This window comes from Equus przewalskii, chromosome X (genome assembly GCF_037783145.1).
Source record: "Equus przewalskii isolate Varuska chromosome X, EquPr2, whole genome shotgun sequence".
Lineage (NCBI taxonomy): Eukaryota > Metazoa > Chordata > Mammalia > Perissodactyla > Equidae > Equus > Equus przewalskii.
The window spans coordinates 14764997-14784412 of NC_091863.1; the positions used below are offsets into that span (position 1 = coordinate 14764997).

Genomic DNA, 19416 nt, shown 5'->3' on the forward strand with positions numbered 1-19416 from the left:
TAGACCAACATTTTTTAAATGTCCATAGAAGTTGGAGGCTCCATGATTGGCATCATTAAAAAGAAATCTAAAATTAACCCTTCATCCACCCAATAGCCCACCCACCCACCCCCTAGTTTGAGAAACGATTATTTTCTGTTCATATTTTCCCTCTTCATGAACTCAGTATGTCTAAGCACTTCCTTCTCCGAAGAGCTGTAGCAAATCCCCATGAGGTTCAGAAAGAAGCTCCTCAGCAGCCACAGCCTGCTAGAACACAGGGCCCTAAACCTGGAAATAAGCAACAACTAAAAAACCTCCAAACACCTGAAATAGCAGTTGTCCTCAAGCCCTATGTTAACGCTCTAAACTTTACTCCTTAAATTTAAGTGATTTTCAAACTTAAGTGTGCATCAGAATCACCTGCAGGGTTTGTTGAAACACAGATTGTTGGGCCCCAGCCTTAGTTCCTGATTCAGTAGGTCTGGAGTAGGACCCAAGAATTATTTCTACCAAGTTCCTAGGTGAGGATGCTGGTCCTGGTCTGGGGACACTTAGAATCTGGGAATTCTATAGGATTAGCCTGAGGTGCTGACCCTTCACTAGAAGCTTTACCAACTCTTTAAAATGGATATTCTTAACATCTTTATCATAAAAATAGTGCGTATTTATTAGAGGAAATTTGGTTTGAAAATGAAAGTAGAAAGAAAAATATATCACCTATAGTGCCAACATCCAGACCTAACGACGCTTGCCATTTTTTGGATCCATAATTCCTAGTAAGCCTGGTTATCCAATTCCCCAGGCCGCTGTAGATGAGCAGCTGCTGTCCAGAATGTGATGGGAGTTAGGGGGAAATTAAAAGTGTACCCAAAGATGGCCTTGATAAATGGCCACTGAGAGTGAAAGCAGGGAGAAGAAAATGTGAGTGGACACCGAACTATATCACCATGTGATTGAATTGAGTATATTCTTCACCTTGACCCAATCATATGCACGGGGCATTGTGGGACCTCTAAGGAGGGGCATCCTCCTCAGCCAATAAGCAGGGAAGGAGGTGGACTTTCTGAAAGAAGAGCCTCAGCTGTATCCTAAAGGGAGAGTTGGAACTGAGTAGGCAAAGAGAAGGGGGAACAGTATTTCAGGTCCAGGGAACAGGAGGAGCAAGGCCCAGAGGCTTCTCTCTGCAGGAACCTAAGCAGAACTGTATTTCAATCAGAGCATCAACAGAGGGGTAGGGAAGGTTAGAGGAAAAGATCGAGACTTGGAGGCTGTGTTACCAAGGGTGTCGTATGCTCTTTTCCCAAGCTTGGGCTTTATCCTGCAGGCATTGGAAAGCCTTTGAAAGATTTCAAACAACCATATGACATGAGCAGGTGAGTACTGTAAATAGACCATCAGTGAATATGCAGAGTGGAGATGTGGCTTTTCCAGGAGTCCAGGCAGAGGTGGTGGTAAGCAATGGAAATGGGGCAGTGGTAGTAGGGATAGAGATGAGGGGGAGGATTGAGAAAATACTCGGGTGGCAAAATCAGCAGGGTTTGGGGACTGACTGGGTGGGCATGAGGAAGATGGAGCTGTGGAGGCTAGTTCTCTGAGGGCCTGTGTGGTGGGTGGCGCCTCCGCCTGGGAAGAGGAGGGTGGAAGCAGAGCTTGTTCCAAGGGGAAGAAGATGTGCGCAGCTTGAGTCATGCTGAGTTGGAAGTTGGAGGTGATATCTCACTTTTCGTATCCCATTTTCTATATTCCCTATTAAAGAAAACAGCTAGTGTAGGTCTCATTTTAGAGTCATTTCCTTTTTTTTAATAAAAGGGTTAAAATTAACCACCCAAAGAAACTAGCTTCAATTTTCCAGGAAATTATGGGATGTGAATTTCCTCATTCCCTGAAAAGTCAGAAAGATGAAGCATTGCTATGGATGTAAATGTGCCTTCATATGAAGTGAATTATATTAGTCAGGCAGCTTGTCCATCAATTGTTTATAAGAGTCTTTGGCACTCAGAAGTTGTGTATTTATTTTATGCATCTGAATCTCTACAAAACTGTTTTGAAGAAGCTTTGGCCTTAGCTCAGCTTTTCAATGACTTGCTTGGGGGCAGAGGTGAATGTAATCATCTTCTTAGAACACAAGTGGATTTCCTAGAAAAAGAGCAGCAGGGAACACTATGAACAGAATTGCCTCATGCTCTTGGGACAATCTATTCACCACCCAGGTCTCTTAAGAAAAGAAACCAAAATCCATGTCCAGAAAGCAAAGAGGGAGGGAAGGGCAGAATTCTCAGAGCCTCCAAGTGCTCCTGCCTGTTGAGGCCACTTCAATGTTCGCCACAAACCACGGTGAAAAAGAAATTGGGGTTCACATAGTTCTATTTGCAATATTATGGGATGTAGAAAGACTAAATGAGTTTGTTAGCATCCTTATCGGTGTTTTTGACATTTGGTGACCTTCAGTGAAGTGTTTGAAAAGCAAGTCTACCTGTTAGAGGATTCCTTTCAAGGGGGCTTCACCCCTGGATGCACATTGGAATCACCTGGGGAGCATTAAAAAGGGGCACAGAAAGATATTGACCACTGAAATTTTAGCATAGTGGCTGTGCCCCTCACCACCAGGAATAAGTCTGGTTCTACCCCAATGTATTAGATTGGATGATTGTTCTTGATTTTTCACTCCTTTTTCTGCCAGCAACCTTACAGTGCCTCCCGGTAGAGCATAAAAAGTATACTTCCCTGCTCCCATTGACTTTGGGCTTGGCCATGTGATGTTCTCATAGTAAACCATTAAGAATTGGGAGTTGCTTGTTATACAGCATTTTTTCAGCAGTAGCCAACTAATACAACCAGATAAGGACTGACCAACCAAATAAAAGAGCCCCTCAATATACCTCCAGACCATATATTTTTTCTTTTTTTCTTGAAAGATTGGCACCTGAGCTAACATCTGTTGCCAACCTTCTTTTTTTGTCTTCATCTTCTTCTCCCCAAAGCCCCCTGGTAGATAGTTGTATATTCTAGTTGTCAGTGCCTCTGGTTGTGCTATGTGGGATGGCACCTCAGCATGGCCTGATGAGAGGTGCCATGTCTGCGCCCAGGATCTGAACCGGCAAAACCCTGGGCTGCCAAAGTGGAGTGCGTGAACTTAACCACTTGACCATGGATCTAGTGCCTTTTTTCTTTTTAACTACCAAAATTCTAAACTTTTAGTGTGCATGTCCCAATCCCAGCGTACTCTGAGTTTTAGTTTCGTCTGTAAACTAGGGATAATATGCAAGGATTAAATGGGTATTGTAGGTAAAATGCCTAGGACAATACCTGCACATAGTAAATACATAGTAGCAGTTAGCAAGATGATTTAGGAAGATAATTCTGCAGCAGCACAGGGGGTAGTTAGTGGAGGAAAGGGAAGCTAAAATAAACATGCTTATTGAGAGCTCACTGTGTACCAGGCACCGTTCTGAGTACATATCTTTATTAACTCAAACAAATCTCACAACAACCCTCCAAGGTAGGTACTATCATCCCGTTATATAGGTGAGGAAAGTGAAGCACAGAAAGATTAAGTAAGCTTTTTGAGGTCACATAGCTAGGAAGCTGTAGATGATGAATTTGAACACAGGCAGTTGGCTCCCGAGCCCTTGCTCTTAATCACCATCTGTACCACCTCTAATCAGAAGGGTGGATGGGGGGTTCATATGAGCCAAGAGGCAGACCTGGACTAATCTGGTGCCCAAGAGTATGTGAAGTAGAAAACTAATGAAAGACACAAAGCAGAGGTATAATCTAGCAAGCTAACTTGATAACCAGCTGCACGTAATGGGTGTTAGATTAAGAGGCAGGGTTCACTCTACTGCGTATGATTTTTGCAAATCCTGAAAAGATAAAGAAAAACTCTCAATCAGTTGTGTGTTCTAAGAAATTACATCATGTCCCAAGAAGTTATCATGAGATATTTGAGAGACTTGAAACATCTTACACAGTGGATGGAGAATCAATCCAATTTTGGACAGCCATGATCAAACTATGAGAAGACAAGTGAATTTCCACTTCACCCTTTTTCAACCCAGAGATTCCACTTCTTCTATTGTTATGCCAAAGCCATCCACGTCAGAACTGTCTTCTGTGTTCAAGTCTCAAGTAAATGAAAATTAACAATATGCGCATACGACTCTAATACTGAATGTCTGCCTGAAAGTCAATCACATCTCTCCACACCTTCCAAAGACTGATTCCCTCCCACACCCTCCACCACTACCTCACCAACAACTCTTCTCTTTTCCTTTGGTGAGTTCAATAAAACTTGCTTTTATTATGGATTCAAATTTATTTACTTTAAAATTTTCTTTATTACATACAGAAACATTTTTATTATTCAATTGATATATTGTTCTATCTGTAAAAATTCTTCCAGTATCTGGGGTTGGGATGAATATATCATGGTTTTTTTCCATGAAATTAATGGAAACATTTTTATTTAATAACTTTTTACTTAGTAGCAAGGCATTTAGGAAAAAATGAAGAATGATTTATTTTGGCTGTCTAGTGGGAATTCAATACATGTTTCATAAATGAATGGGTGCATACATCCATGAAAATCAAAGGAAGAAGGAGTTTCAAGATGGACAAAGAGGACTAGTGCTACTTCCTATGTAGAAAATGCATACATGGTACATTCTTTTCTTTCTACTCTCTTATTTCATCTTCTTAGTAGCTATTTGGGAGATGTTTTCTCATTTGCTCCTTTGAAATCTAAGATTATGAGATCTAGAGATCAATAATCTTTGATTTTTATAGTCTCTTTTTGAAATATTAAAATGACTAATCCATCTCCAAGTCCTCCTAGGCTACCCCTCCTCGTGAACTAGGCTGGTCCTCAAGACTGGATTGTGTGGTTAAAGACCTGTGTTAAAATGTGGACATTGCCTTGGAAAGGTAGAAAATTAGTTGATTGGAAGCCATTCTAGTGTCGGCATTAATTAGTGCCCTAAGAGGTGAGCTCTCCTCTGCCACATTGTCCAGAGGTTGAAACTTGGCCTAGAGAAGTGTACATGGTTGAAAAGAGACCCCTGGGAAGACAGGAGAGCTCACAAGCAGGTCCTGGATTCCTGGGCCAGGGGAATGGGTTGATGGGAAGAGCTATTGCCTGAATATTTGTGTCACCCCAAATTCATATGTTGAAATTCTAACCCCCAATGTGATGGTAATAGGAAGTGGGGCCTTTGGAAAGTGATTAGGTCATGAGGGTTGAGCCCTCAAGAATGGGATTAGTGCCCTTCAAAGAGACATGAGAGAGCTTGCTTCCTCTCTCTGCTCTTGCCATGGGAGGACACAGCAAGAAGGCAGCCATCTGTAAACCAGGAAGAGGGCTCTCACCGGAGCCCAACTATGCCAGCACCCTGGTCTTGGACTTCCAGCCTCCAGAATGGTGAGAAATAAATTTCTGTTGTTTATAAGCCACCTGGTACCTATGGTACTATATTATAGCAGCCCAAATGGACTTACAGGAGGTCATCAAAATAGAGGACAAACATGCTAAAAATAAAAAATAGATTTCATTAGTCTCGTTGGAGTTGACCCTAATTGTTTCATTGAATATTGTTTAGAATGTGTTATCCATTTACTGAATATTAGACATATGGTTATAAGGAATTTTTCATTTCAGTGACATTTGTTATAATGATATTTGAATTCTTGTTTAAAAACCAAGAAATGCACATGAAAATTAGAAGTCCAGTCTTGGACATTGCCTTTGGCAAACAGTCTTGGCTGCCTACCCAACAGCCCTGTCACCTTCTTTCTCCGTAACAAATAGATCCCTGATTTTGTTCCACTGTCAGATAGCTACGTGTTTCAAGGAAGGTCAGGACACTTCCCAGCACCACGGGATGAATCTTGAGTAGTCAAAAGCAATCAGAACCATTCTTCTTGCTGATGGTTGGTTTTGGAACAAACTTGTGACACACAATTCTGGTCAATTGGACATGAGGGAAAGTCTTCTGGGGGTTGAGTACAAAGTCTTCTGGGAAAGAGTTTTCTTTACTCAGAAAGATACATAGGGAGAAACTGGTCTCTCTTCCTCTGTCTATGGCAGGTGATAGTAGGACCTGCTGCAGCCATCTTGCGGCCATGAGAGGACAAACGTGTGGACCAATGCCAACATACTGAGGATGGCGGAGCAGAAAGAAAGAAAGAACCTGGGTTCTTGATGATATCGTGAAACTTCTGAATGAACCAACCCTAGAACTTCCTTCCTCTGGACTTGTTACATGAGGTAATAAAAGTTCTTACTATTTAAGCCCCTGCTGCTCAAGGTGCAGCATGATTGCCAGTAGCATCAGCATGACTTGGAGCTTGTTAGAAATACAGAATCTCAGCCTGCTCCAGACCTACTGAATCAGCATCTGCATTTTAAAAAGATCCCCCATAGTTCCTAGCCACAATAAAGTTTGAGAAGCGCTGGTTTAAGCTGTTTGTAATTAGATTTTCTGGTATTGGCAGCTAGAAAGCAAACTGATATCCTGTCTTACAAACCAATGGCAAAGATCTTGTTTTCATATCACCACCAAGAAGAGGATGCACGGAAAAGACAAAAGTATTTCTACTTACGCAAGTCTTTGAGACCTATTAGAAAAGTTCCCTGGCTCTTTAAACTGCTTTATTTTCAATAGCGAGAGGAAACAACTTATCACATAGTAAATACACTGTTTTGGCTTCAAAAGGTAGTGAAAGTAGTTCTTAAAATCACTAAAAATGTAGACTGTACATATACCTTTTGAGTTGACATCTCCAGGTAAAGGAAGACTAAAAGGGGCAAGAAGTGGAAAGAGAGCAAGGCCCCAAAAGAAGTTCGAAACTGTTTATTTGGTTTAGATCAGTAGGACACCTCAGATTCCCTCAGAAACGTAGTTACTCAAGAGTAATTGTGGTGCCCATCCAGAGTGCAAGACATCTCAGATTTCCTCAAAAATGTAGTTACTCAGGAGCAATTGAGGTGCCCATCCAGATTGTAAGACATCTCAGATTTCCTCAAAAACATAGTTACTCAGGAGCAATTGAGGTGCCCATCCAGATTGCAAGCACATTAATAGCACAAAATGAACTAATTCTGAGTTGTAAGAGAAAACAAGACACTCTCATAACATTGTTATTCCTGAAAAAACTACTCAAGTTTCTTGAGGTTGCTCAAATGAAGAAATTTCATGTCATTCTATGTTTATACTGAATTTAAGCAACTGTTACAATAAAAGAGGCCACTAAGTATGATTACTTAATGATCTATTGGTAGACTTTTAACCAAATCCAATTTCAACAAACACAATTCTGCAGCTTTTTTTTAAAGGAAACTTCACTATTCTGTTTTGATTGTCTTTTGACAAGAAGCTCTTGGGAAATCGTTTAGGCTGGTGCTTATCATGAAAACACTGTGATTAGGATTGTTTCATAGCCTGCATTTCTGAAATTTCATTCATTATATTTGAGAATTAAACTAGTGAGCAAAAAATTATGCTGAGGACTTAAAGGTTAAACCAATGTACTGTTTAGTGATAATCCTAAAAAAATTAAGAGCTCAGGTTCCCAAATTTCATTGGCATTTTACACTATAAAAATCACTATATTTACACTATACAATCACTGGGAGAAACAATGGAGATACATTATTCTGCAGTGTTCATAAAAGCAATCAAGTGGCATGATACAAACCCAAAAGAGACTCAAAAAAGAAAAAAAGTCCAGCTGAGCAGCTTCAAAACCTTGCTTTGGTCAGTTTGAATATCTATGGAAAATGATAGCCAAAGCTAAAAAGAAATAACTCCTGGACTGGATATTTGTACATTTACCACTAAAGAACTAATAGAGACAACCTCTTCCCAATAAGTCACTTGGAAGTTCACGGTTCTATTTGTACATTTGTCTCCATGATCTTTTCCACTTTGGCTGCCTGCTTTGCTTTCCTTTTTAGCATCTCCAATGATGGAAATGTACCAGAGAAAGGAAAGGAAAAAAGTTGAGACGCATCTTTGAGTGGTTTCAAGAGTTGACTGAAAGAGGAGGTGGCGATAGATGGACGGTGTTTGTGCACTGCATGTGGAGCTCATGTATCTGTGTCCTCCTGGACTTTCTTCTCATGGGAACCAGCTCTATTTCTTCTGTCAGTTGCATCTCTAATCCTCAGGATTCAGACAAAGATCAGGCTGAAGAGTTTCATGTGGAATTATCAAATACTTGTCTCTACTGTATGCCTGCCATGAGACCCTCTAGCCACTGTGGGGGTTGTGGGGGTGTAGGTATATAGGACTTGTTTCTCTACCCTCAGAAACACTTACATTGTTGCTAGAGAACGCAAACCAAATCACACACACCAAATCACAGTTTTCTTTCTTCCTGAAAGAAAACTTTCAGGAAGTTTTTGCTTTTGTTTCTTCTCCCCCAAAATATTATAGCTTGGAGAAAGCTTTTGGATCATTGGATTAGTTGTCCCCTTCTACAGATAAATTCTTTGGGCCACCATTTTATTAAGAGACTTAGTGAAGTTCTCATAGGCGATAAATGATGGAAATAGCACCTTGGGGTTTTTGTTCTCAGAGCAGTGCTTCTTTTCTGTTGCTCAGTTCCTCCCAGTGAATAATCTCCTTGAAATACTTTTTTCACACAGCTTTCAGAATGCCAAACTCTCTTGGCTTTCCTCCTACCTTACTGAAGATTCTTTCTCAGTCACCCCTGCCGGTTCCTTCTCAGCTCCCCAAACTGTAAACGTTGGAGGGCTCCAGATCTCTATCCTCATACCACTTCTCCACAACCCTCCCTCCCCTGGTAATTTCATCCAATTCATAGCTTTAAATATCATCTGTGTGCTGACGCATCTCCCCCTTCATTCCAGATTTACATATCCATCTGTGCCTACCTGGCATCTCTATTTGGATGTCTAAGAGACATCTCAAACTTAACATGCCCCAAAACTTACTCTTCCTCCTCAAATCTGCTCTTCACAGAATCTTCCAAAATTCAATAAATGGCAACTCCTTTCTTCTAAGTTTTCAAGCCAGAAGTGTGGGCATCATCTTTGACTTTTCTATTTCTCTTGTACCCCACGTCTATTGCATCAGCAGCTTCAAAATGCAACCGAGATCCGACCACTTCTCACCACCATCACTGCTACCATCCTGAGCCAAGCCAATACTCAATTCTCCACTAGAGTACTGCAATAGCTTTGTAACTGGTCTTGCACTTCCACCCTTGATCTCCTAGAGCATTTCCTTACCACAGAAGCTGAAAGGATCCTGTATAAACAGAGGCCAGATCATATTCCTACTCTGTCTCAAAGCCCTCCAGTGGCTCCCCTTCCCACTTAGATTAAAAGGCAAAGTCCTCATAAGGGCCCACCAAAGGCCATCTGTGATCTACTTCCTTGCCCTCCTCCTCCCTTCACCACCTCTATGACTCCATCTCTTGCTAGTCTTTCCTCACTCACTCTGCTCAAGCGCACTAACCTCCTTTTGTTCCTCAAATACGCCAGGCATATTCCCACCTCAGGGCTTTTGAACTTGCCATTTTTTTCTGCCAGGAACACCCTCCCCTAGATATCTGTACCACTTGATTCTCTCACTTCCTTCACACCTTTTCTCAAATGTCATCTCAGTGAGTCCTTCAATTTCCATATTTAAAACTCCTCCTGCATCTTGGTATTCTCTGTTCTCATTACTGTTTTATTTTTCTCCATCACATTAATTCCATCTGACATATCATGTTTCACATATTTATTTATTTATTATGTTAGTTAGGGTATTGCCAAATGGCTAAAAGCAAGAAACCCCAGAATACCATGGTCTGAAGAATATAGAATTGAACAGTCTAGACCAGAGGGTATCTTTGCTCCAACCATTGGGAAATCTGGGCTCCTTCTGCTGTGTTGCTCTTCCACCTCCTAGGGCACTGTTCTCATATGCATGGCTGAAGCTGGATCACCGCCAGATCCAGGTTCCAGGTGGCAGAAAAGGGGAAGAGAATGTGAAGGAAGCAGGAGCAAAGTCTGAAAGCTCAATCTAGGAAGTAGTGTAAGTCACTGCCACTCGTATTTCATCAGTGAGAGCTTAGTCACATGACCACACCTAACTGTAACTAGAAAATGGACTTCTGCTGGACAACCACCAACATTTATTATCTGTATCCTTTCTTCCCACTGGAATAGGAGCTCCATGAAGGTAACAATTTTTGTCAGTCTTATTTATTTCTGTATTCTGAGCACCCAGAATAGCTCCTGGCACATAAGAAGAGCTCAGTAAGTATTTGTTGAATAAAAGAAAGAATTGTGGCTGTGAAGGCTTTCCACCTGGGGTTTACAACATATCTCCCCTGGGACAACCAGGCATTGACCTTTTTGACTTTATCACGTGAGAGCTCAGTAGAATCCTACATTCAGGAAAATGAGGTCTAAGATTTCTTTGACTGCATCTCACTAGTGAAGCAGTTGCAAATTCTATATCTGCTAGTGTCATACAAAAGCATACAAAAAGATGACCTTGGCTACTTGAAGAGGAGTGAGCTCCCTGGTTCAGTAAGAGGTTCTAAAACTACATCCTACAGTGATTCGGTCAGGATGGTAGGAGTCAGAAGAAGTTTTTGCATCAATAAAGGATTGGTGGTTAAAATCTTTATCTGTTCTGTGTTACCTAACACGACAATTTTGTATTAGAAATATAGTTCCCTGTCCCTAACTATGGGGGATATTTACGCTCCTAATTAACCAAAAGTAAAAGGATCCAAAGAGCCTGAAGAGTGGCCAGAGAAAGTCTCTGATGATCTGTGAACTTGAGCTCCTGTCTCTCACACCCCGTCTCTTCCCCTTGCAGACAGAACTCTTCCTCATTTCACTCCCCTTCTCAGACAGAGCATACTCACGCAACAGTTTTCTTCCAAATGTTTAAAATATAGCTTTTTAAAACTTAATTGAGTAACCCAAAGCTCCTTGCCACAACCTTATAGGACCAGTCGTATTTTACCAAAAGTTTCCTAGTGTAAACAGATGCTCTGATGTAAGGCTTGGCTCTGTTGGTCTCCAACAGTGGAAGAGAGGAAACAACCATGAAGCTCAGGAACAGAAAAAAAGTTTCCTTCCCTCAGGAGACAAAAAAAATCCCAACACCATTTTCAATTTAAACCAAGCAATGGAACAAAACATGGGACTGCAAATTTTGTCTTTTAAGAGTCTTTATTTACCTAAGGTTTGTATTAACATTCTCAATGGGTGTTGTTTTGGAGATCAACTCAAACCCAAAGAATTAAGATCCAAAGTATTAAGCTGGCTAAAGTGACTTAAATAATAGTGAGGTGTTTGGGGATTTTATTTTTGTTTTGCTCTGCAGATCTCAAAGTGCAAAGATTGAGACTCAACACTCCAAGTGATTTTTATAAATACAGCCAAGATTGCAGCACCATCCCACCTTCTTTTTGGAGAATGTGTTGCTAACTCACAATATGTTGTTGAGCTCTGGTGCGGAATCCATTTTCATAAGAAGACTAATTGTATATTTGTTCTTGGAAAGTATTCTGAGATACTTATCTATGGTTCGGAAGCCTTTTTGTCAGGTCTTTTGAAAAACGGTAAATGCTTCAAAACTTTAAAGATACTGACATTTTAATTTGTATACTTGCATTGTTGAATTTTCTGGGGCACTGAACAAAAATATTAAAGACGAAAGCATCAGTGAATAAATAGAAAGAGATTCAAGACAAGGTTTTTAAAAGAAAAGGGAAATTAAACACACGCACACACACACACACACACATCTCAGCAGACCCATTATCTGTGGTTAATGTTTGTTTCCATTCACTTCCAAATGATCATCTTTTGGCCTGTTTTTACATTATGTTTGGTTATCTAATATGATTATCTATTATTTTTAATCCATTCTTTCAGATGTTTATAAAGACTCAATTCTTGCATGAGAATATTGTTTCAGTTGTCTTCTCTTTATGTTTGAATTTCATGAAAGCCCTAGATAACACTGCCCAGGAGCTGAAGGCAGAACTTGCTATGCAGACCTAGATCTATGTGAAAGCATTTTACTTCAGTTCTTTGTTTAGTTAGAAATTTGTTAAGACTATTCTGAGGCGAAAAAATATCTAACAGCTTCTACTGAACATATTATATTTCTATTTTCCCCCTGGAAATACAATTAGCGTTACCCTTTCTGAGTTTCCTTTTCACATTTCAGTTTAGATTTTGAGTGGTAAAGGGCATAAGTTAGCCATCAATGAAAATTCTAAGTCCCCAATTGCCAAAGAGTACCTAAAAGTTGAACCATGAAAAATAAAAAAGCATCAATCACGAAATGTCCAGAATGGGCAAGTCTATAGAGCCAGAAAGATTAGTGGTTGCCTAGACCACAGGATAGGGGGCAGGGGGAGATGGGGAGTGGCCACCAATGAGTGCATACTTTCTCTTGGAAGGGATGAAAATATTCTAAAATTAGATTGTGATGATGGTTGCACAATTCTATGAATAAAACATCGAATTGTACACTTTAAATGGGTGAATTGTATGGTTATGTGAATTATATCTCAATAAAGCTGGTTTGTTGTTTTTTTTTAAAAAAGCACCAACCATGACAGGCTTAAAGCAAAGCTTTGGGCAGTGCCAGACACACACACACACACACACACCTTTCCTGCCTGCCCTGTTACTAACTCCAGCCCCAGCCCCATAAAGGCAGGACAGATGTAAGCATCCACTGGGCTAGCCTGAATGGAAAGAACAGGCTCTCTTCGGCAAGAGAGACTGAAAATAAAAAAGGGAAATTTGGCTCATTATAGTTTCCATTTGTGAGAAAATCATTGTTTTCCTGAGTCACCACACACATTTCTTAAACACTGAAAGCAAAAGTCTGTGAATCCCCTCAGAAACACAAGTGATAGACAAAGTCTCACCCCATAGACCCTTGTCCACACTTCTGCTTGAGCAAGTGACAGTGTGTCATTTATCTTCAGGGATGGACAGAAAAGGATTTCAAAGTGTCGGAAATATGTTTTAAGTTTTATGAGAGAAGCTAGCATGTGAGTAGGGAGGAATTCTACAAAGACTCCAGAGAACTTCCTGGACATGAAATGAAGAAAGAAGGAAGCAAAAGGGATCGTTGATATTTGAGCTGCACACAGCTGGTCAGAGTTAAAGGAAGGTACAATGGCCACATTCCCACCTCTACCTTCTTTGCCCCCTTTGGGATCCTAATTCCAGCAGTGAGAAAGGTTAGCTACTCTTTGGGTACAGGGGGTTTGTTGGTGTGGGGGGACGGTGTTTAAGATGGCGTGTGTGAATATAAGTTAGTTCTACACTTACCACTTTTGTCACAGCCTGCCTGAGGGAGGGAATGAAAATCATAAACCACTTAAAATATTCAAGGGTGAGATAATTGTTAAAAAACGATTTCCTTGAATATTGACTGGACATTTGATAAGGAATTAGTGTTAAACATTTTTAAGAAATGATAATAGTATATGATTATATTTTTTTAAAAGACTTTCTTTCTGAGATACATACTGGAATATTTATGGGTGGAACAATATTATATTTGGGATTTGTTTCAAAAAATTTAGGTGAAGAGGAAGTAGGTGGGTGTGGAAGATGAAACAAGACTGGCCAGGAGTCGTTCATTGTTGAAGCGAGCACAGTGAGTGAAGGGGTTCATTATACTATTCTATCTACTTTTATAAATGGTTGATGTTTTCCATGATAAAAAGTTTAACCATTTTAAGAAAACAGATTTTCACAAACATTCAGGACAAAAGTTAGGGTCTGTGGCCAAAGATGCTAAAAAGGGGCATTTAGTAGAAATGAAACACTTGCCAAAATAATATTCTAACATTACAATAAAAGAACCATTGCCAGACATGAATGGAAATGCTACTCTATAATCAAGTTCAAGTGCACAACCGTCTTCCAGCAGCGTCCACCTCTGTCACCCATTTCAGAAGGGAGTTGACTCAAAGAGGAAGTGGCCCAGCTGAGGCTAATTGGGAATAGCAGGCTGACGCCAGGCGGTGCAGAGAGCACTGGCCTGGTGGCCTTTTGGACAGCACATGCTGCCAATCCAAGAGGAGCTTCCCAGTTGAGAGCAGGAAAGAGGGATTTAAGAAAAGAACGGAAAAACAACCTTTTATAGGCTGGAAATTATTCTGTTTTCTTTTTTTTTTTTTGAAGGGAAGGACAAGAATTAAAATTAAATTCTTACCTACCTCAACAGCATAAATATCCTCTCATAAAATTTTTTATTCCTTAACTTCACATTCATGCAATATGACCTTTCTATAGTATGACACACATTGGAATTTCAACTCACTAGCATCAAACTGATCAGGGCCTTCTGGAATGTTGCTATGTTCTCTGTTCAAGAGGAAATTTAGACTACTAACCAAAAAAAGTATAGGAGGATTTGTTCTTTTTCTCAAAGAAATTTCGTACATTTTTACACCTAATTTGCATCCATTGTTATAGCATTGTATTTGTAACTATACTCTACATCAGGGGTCTCTTTCTGTGCAGAGTCAGACAGTAAATATTCTAGGCTCTGCAGGCCCAATGGCTCAGCCACAGCTACTCAACTCTGCCATTGTAGCAGCCGTGGATAATATGCGAACAAATGGGTGTGGGTAGGTTCCAATAAAACTATTTACAAAGGCAAGTGGCAGGCCAGATTTGGCCTGCAGGCCATTATTTGCCAACCTCTAATAAACTTTATCAATAAAGGTCCTGTGTTAGTTTCCTATCACTGCTGTAACCAGTTACCCAAACTTAGTGACTTAACACAAATTTATTATCTCACAGCGCTGGAGGTCAGAAGTCTGAAATGGGTCTCACCGGGCTAAACTCAAGGTGGTGGGAGGGCTGTGTTCCTTCCAGAGCCTCTAGGGGAGAATCCCTTTCCTTGCCTTTTCCAGCCTCTTCAGGCTGCCAGCATTCCTTGGCTCATGGCACCTTCCTTCATCTTCAAAGCGAGCAATGGCCGTCAGTCTTTCTCACATCACATCACTCTGAATTCCTCTTCTGACCTCTTCTGACTCTCTCTCTTCCACATTTAAGGATCCTTGTGATTACATTGGGCCCACCTGGATAATCCAGGATAATCTCCCCATTTTAAGATCAGCTGATTAGCAACCTTAATTCCATCTCAGTCTTATTTCCTCTTTGCCATGTAGCACAACATATTCACAGGTTTCAGGAATTAGAATATAAACATCTTTGGGAAGCCACTATTTTGTCTACCACAGGGCCTAATAGGAAATAACCCATTCATTAATCACACTCTGGTTAGGTTTTTGCTCATTCTTGGCAGTTGGGTCATGTCATTGGCAAGGAGGAGGGTATATCAGCAGCAGAATAACACTTCCGGTTTTAAAAAGCAGGACAATTAGTTCACTGTGATAACAGACGACTGGGTGTACATCAGTGTATATCAGAGCAGCATGGGACACAACCGAGAGTGTGGGCTCTGGAGTACAGTGACTCACATCCCTGCTCCAGTATTTATGGGACCTTGAATCAATTGTTTTCCTTCTTTGTGGCATCAGTTTCTTCATGGGTCTAATGGGAATAATAACACCTACTTGCAGGGTACTGTACATATTAAATGAGATAACAAATGAGAAGCAACTAGCACAGTGCCTAGTCTATAATCAACACTATTTCTGCAGCACTGTGGGACTCTACTTTGAGTCCCTTTGAACCATGTCCCTTTGAACACAATAGCTACATGAAGAAAGCAAACTACGGCCTAATTTCCCTGCAAGGCAAAGTTTGGCTCTACCCCCACTACAGCGTTATTGAATCCTAATTATGAAGTCTAAAGCAACACGCAGAGGGCCTTAAAATAGCACTATCCATAAGCACCTAGTTAATAAAAACCTCCTGAGGGTGATAATGCCTCAAAATATTTACTCTCAAATTACTCTGGCAGACCATTCATTGGGGATACTGCAGAGGGCTTGCCAAGTACAACACTTGTCATATGTTAAAAATAGATGTCAGAAAGCCATTCAATAAATGCAGCAGCTTTTATAGTCTTAATAAATGGTATTAAATTGCTTTATCCAGGTTATGGGATAAAGCTTATTCAAATATAAAAGCAGAATTACTTTTCTCATTTTGAGAGTTAATCATCAGATGTGTTCAGTAAGCAAAGTTTCAACTATTTGGTCCTTCATACATGTCCTCTGCCGGCAAAGTATTTGTAAAAATCTTCTTTGGGGCCGCCCGGTGGCACAGCGGTTAAGTGTGCACATTCCGCTTCTCGGCAGCCCAGGGTTCGCCAGTTCAGATCCCAGGTGTGGACATGGCACCGCTTGGCAAGCCATGCTGTAGCAGGTGTCCCACAAATAAAGCGGAGGAAGATGGGCATGGATGTTAGCTCAGGGCCAGTCTTCCTTGGCATAAAGAGGAGGATTGGCGGTAGTTAGCTCAGGGCTAATCTTCCTCCAAAAAAAAAAAAAAACTTATTGGCATCTCTTAATCATTTGCGTTTTAGCACTTTACAGAACCTGAAAAAAGGCAAAATTAGTTGCCAAAGGCCACCAAAAGTACTAATGGCAAACCAGAGAAAGGAATCCTAAATCCCATTTTGATGCTCCAACCACTAACATACTCATTTGTAGCGTTAAATGAAAAGAAATCTTCCCTCACAAAGAACTTCCATAATCTCAGGAGAAGACTGACGTATCGCATCTGAGTCATTTTTCTGTGGTCTGTCTAAATATCAAAATCTGAAGTCCTCTGAGCCACTCCAGATGCACACCTTTATCTTTTTTCATCCAGAAGAGTATCCGGAGTGAAGAGAGCATTCGCAGATGCATACTGACTTCAACATCCAGATGGTTTTCATGGCAGTTCATATAGAAAGGAATCTTTGAAGAAAATTATTCCAACTACTAATAGTTTTCTCCTTCTCCATCCCTAGGGCTTCCCGTGTTTTTTGAATTCTCCACTTCAGAGTAAATCCTTAAAATGAGGCTGACTCATGTACCCCATGATTAACTGTAACTTCTTTTCCTTTCTTCCTTCAGATCCTTTCCACAATGTGACTATTTCCTGTGGCGGCTAGCCAAAATTCCTCAGCCAGCCAAACTAAGCAAGAGATGACCACTTTTCTAGTAAGGGAAAGGTCTTTGAAAGCAACTTCAAGATCTCCAATGAACTTGGAGAAAGGCTACTGTCTAATTATGTTTTTAAAAATCTAATTCTAATAGCAATAAAATTAGGTAAGGGCACAAATGTGGACTACTTCACCTAGCTATTTGAGTCTACATTAGTGGGTTTGACGATTTGCTTATCAAAATAGATTTAGAAAATATAATCCAAAGTTATCTATGTCTAAGAAATGTGTGTAATTCGAACAGATTCCAAAATTTAAGCCCTTGGAAGAACTGGCCACAGGCATAAAAGGATATTATTTCAATGCTGTGAATATTGAAGAATTGGTTCCTTTTTCACGTTTCTCACTATTGTTTCATAACAATATCTTACTCTTGTTTCTTTTAGCTGACACGTGTTTAGAAGTATGCAACTCTCAAAAAAACATTTTTTAACGATAATACCCATTGGTAGTAAGAACAGGAAATGAGCCCCAGGCACTTCTGATGGGAGCTAGAATAGCCTTTCCACTATTTGGCACTAGTGCATCAAAAGCCTTAAAACTATGCATTGCCTTTAACCCAGAAATTCCATTTCTTGAAATTTATTTGAATAAAACCATCAGGAAGACATGGGAAAGTGTATACTTTCATACAAGAGGTTCATCACAGCATTGTTGACAATATCCTAAAATTAAAAACAATCCGTCTCAAAAGAGAGAATCAATTAAATAAATTATAACATATGTCCATATTATGGGGTATATCTAGCCACTAAAAATTATGTTTTAAAAGAATTTGGTAAAAAGATTTAAGATATAGTATTGAGTTAACAAATTACACACAACATATATAGTGTGATTCCAATACATGTGTACCTTCATATAACGTGTGTATGTGTAAAAGAAAAAGAAAAAAGAATGAAAGAATGTAACCTCAATATGCCAAAAATAGTGATAGTGATTATCTCTGGCAGTTTCTGTACTTTCTGACCTCTCTACAAGGAAAATGCATTACTTTTTAAAATCATAGTACACGTTTGTGTTTTTATTTCAGAAATAGGCTTCTACTAGAAACAATCTTTGTTTCCAGTCTTGTTTCTTTTCTTGGCCCTTTATTGCTTTAAATATTTACAGAATGTCTAGTCCTATGTACTTGGACTCGCCACATGCCAGGTCCCTGACAGTGTTTGAAGATGCTGGTGTATTAGGAGATGGAGGCAGCTATAGGGGCAAGACAGGCAGGGGTGAGGATTGAAAGAGAAGCAGCAGCTGTGATGCAGAGACGGCTGGGGATCTGGATGTTTTTTCTCTGGTCACAGTCATGCATGCCCCAGAGACTGCCTGAAGGCAGGACAGGGGGAGAATGGCCAAGGTGTCAAGCTGGGTCTGGCTACTGCTTTGTGACAGGCACTGCCAGGTCAGATCTAGTCCCAGGGATGGCCTTCTGGTAATGTGGAGTAATGGAGGAATCTGAGAGGCAGGCGTCTGGCTGAGAGAAGGGCTCAATCACTGGGCTCACCCATAGCTGGCATTAGCCCTGGGCCTAGAGGTGGGCTTGCACCCAAACTGATTGAGATACAAGATGGGGGTATAGAGGCTCCGTATCCAGGCCCCACAACTGCAGGGAATCAGGGAGTGGGTCTCAGGCATAGGCAGAAGCCCAGTTACTAGAACCAGGACATAAAGTTGAGACTAACCTAGCAACCATGGTGACTTGATGCTGAGTCTCAGAGAGGTGGGTTATACTTTTAATCTCTCCTGAAGATGTCAGAATTGGCAGGAACAATGAGCTGGTCTAATAAAGAGGAGAGACAATTGACCCTAGTTGTGGGGAAATCAGGCAAGACATAGACATGAGCACCAGAGTCAGAGAATCCTGCTAGAATTGTGCTTGATGCAGTTTGTAATCAGTAAGACAAGTTAATGGACATCCTCCAAGTGGCAAAAACAGGAGACCCTTGCCAATGTGCATCTTAGCCAAACCCCTTTACAGTGTCCCTACTAAAGATACAGATACACATCAGTGTGTCTTGGTGACGTCAGCAATGTGTCAAAATAAAAGGTCAGTCCATAAGCATTTTATCTTTGCTTTGCCAAATCAAGGAGAAATCTGTATAGGCTGGAAGTCTTAGTATTGCCACACCAATGCCTCTAATAAAAACTCATAAGTAGAATTTCTTTTTTTTCTTTTTAGCTTTTTTAAAAAAATTATTTTATTGAGATCATATTGGCTTATAATATATTTTTTTATTTTTTATTCTTTTTTTATTGCAGTAACAGTGGTTTATAACAGTACATCAATTTCAGGTGTACATCAGTACATATT

General features: G+C 40.4%; 1 long non-coding RNA gene across 1 annotated transcript in view; it reads left to right on the plus strand.

Moving 5' to 3' along the window:
- The window catches only part of LOC139081003 (uncharacterized), a 41829-nt gene extending 29268 nt beyond the window's left edge, over positions 1-12561 (plus strand). The window contains exons 2-3 of the long non-coding RNA XR_011535927.1: positions 6065-6244; positions 7934-12561. This is a non-coding gene — a long non-coding RNA (uncharacterized lncRNA). The remainder of the gene's footprint in view (positions 1-6064; positions 6245-7933) is intronic.
- Positions 12562-19416: the final 6855 nt, after the last annotated feature.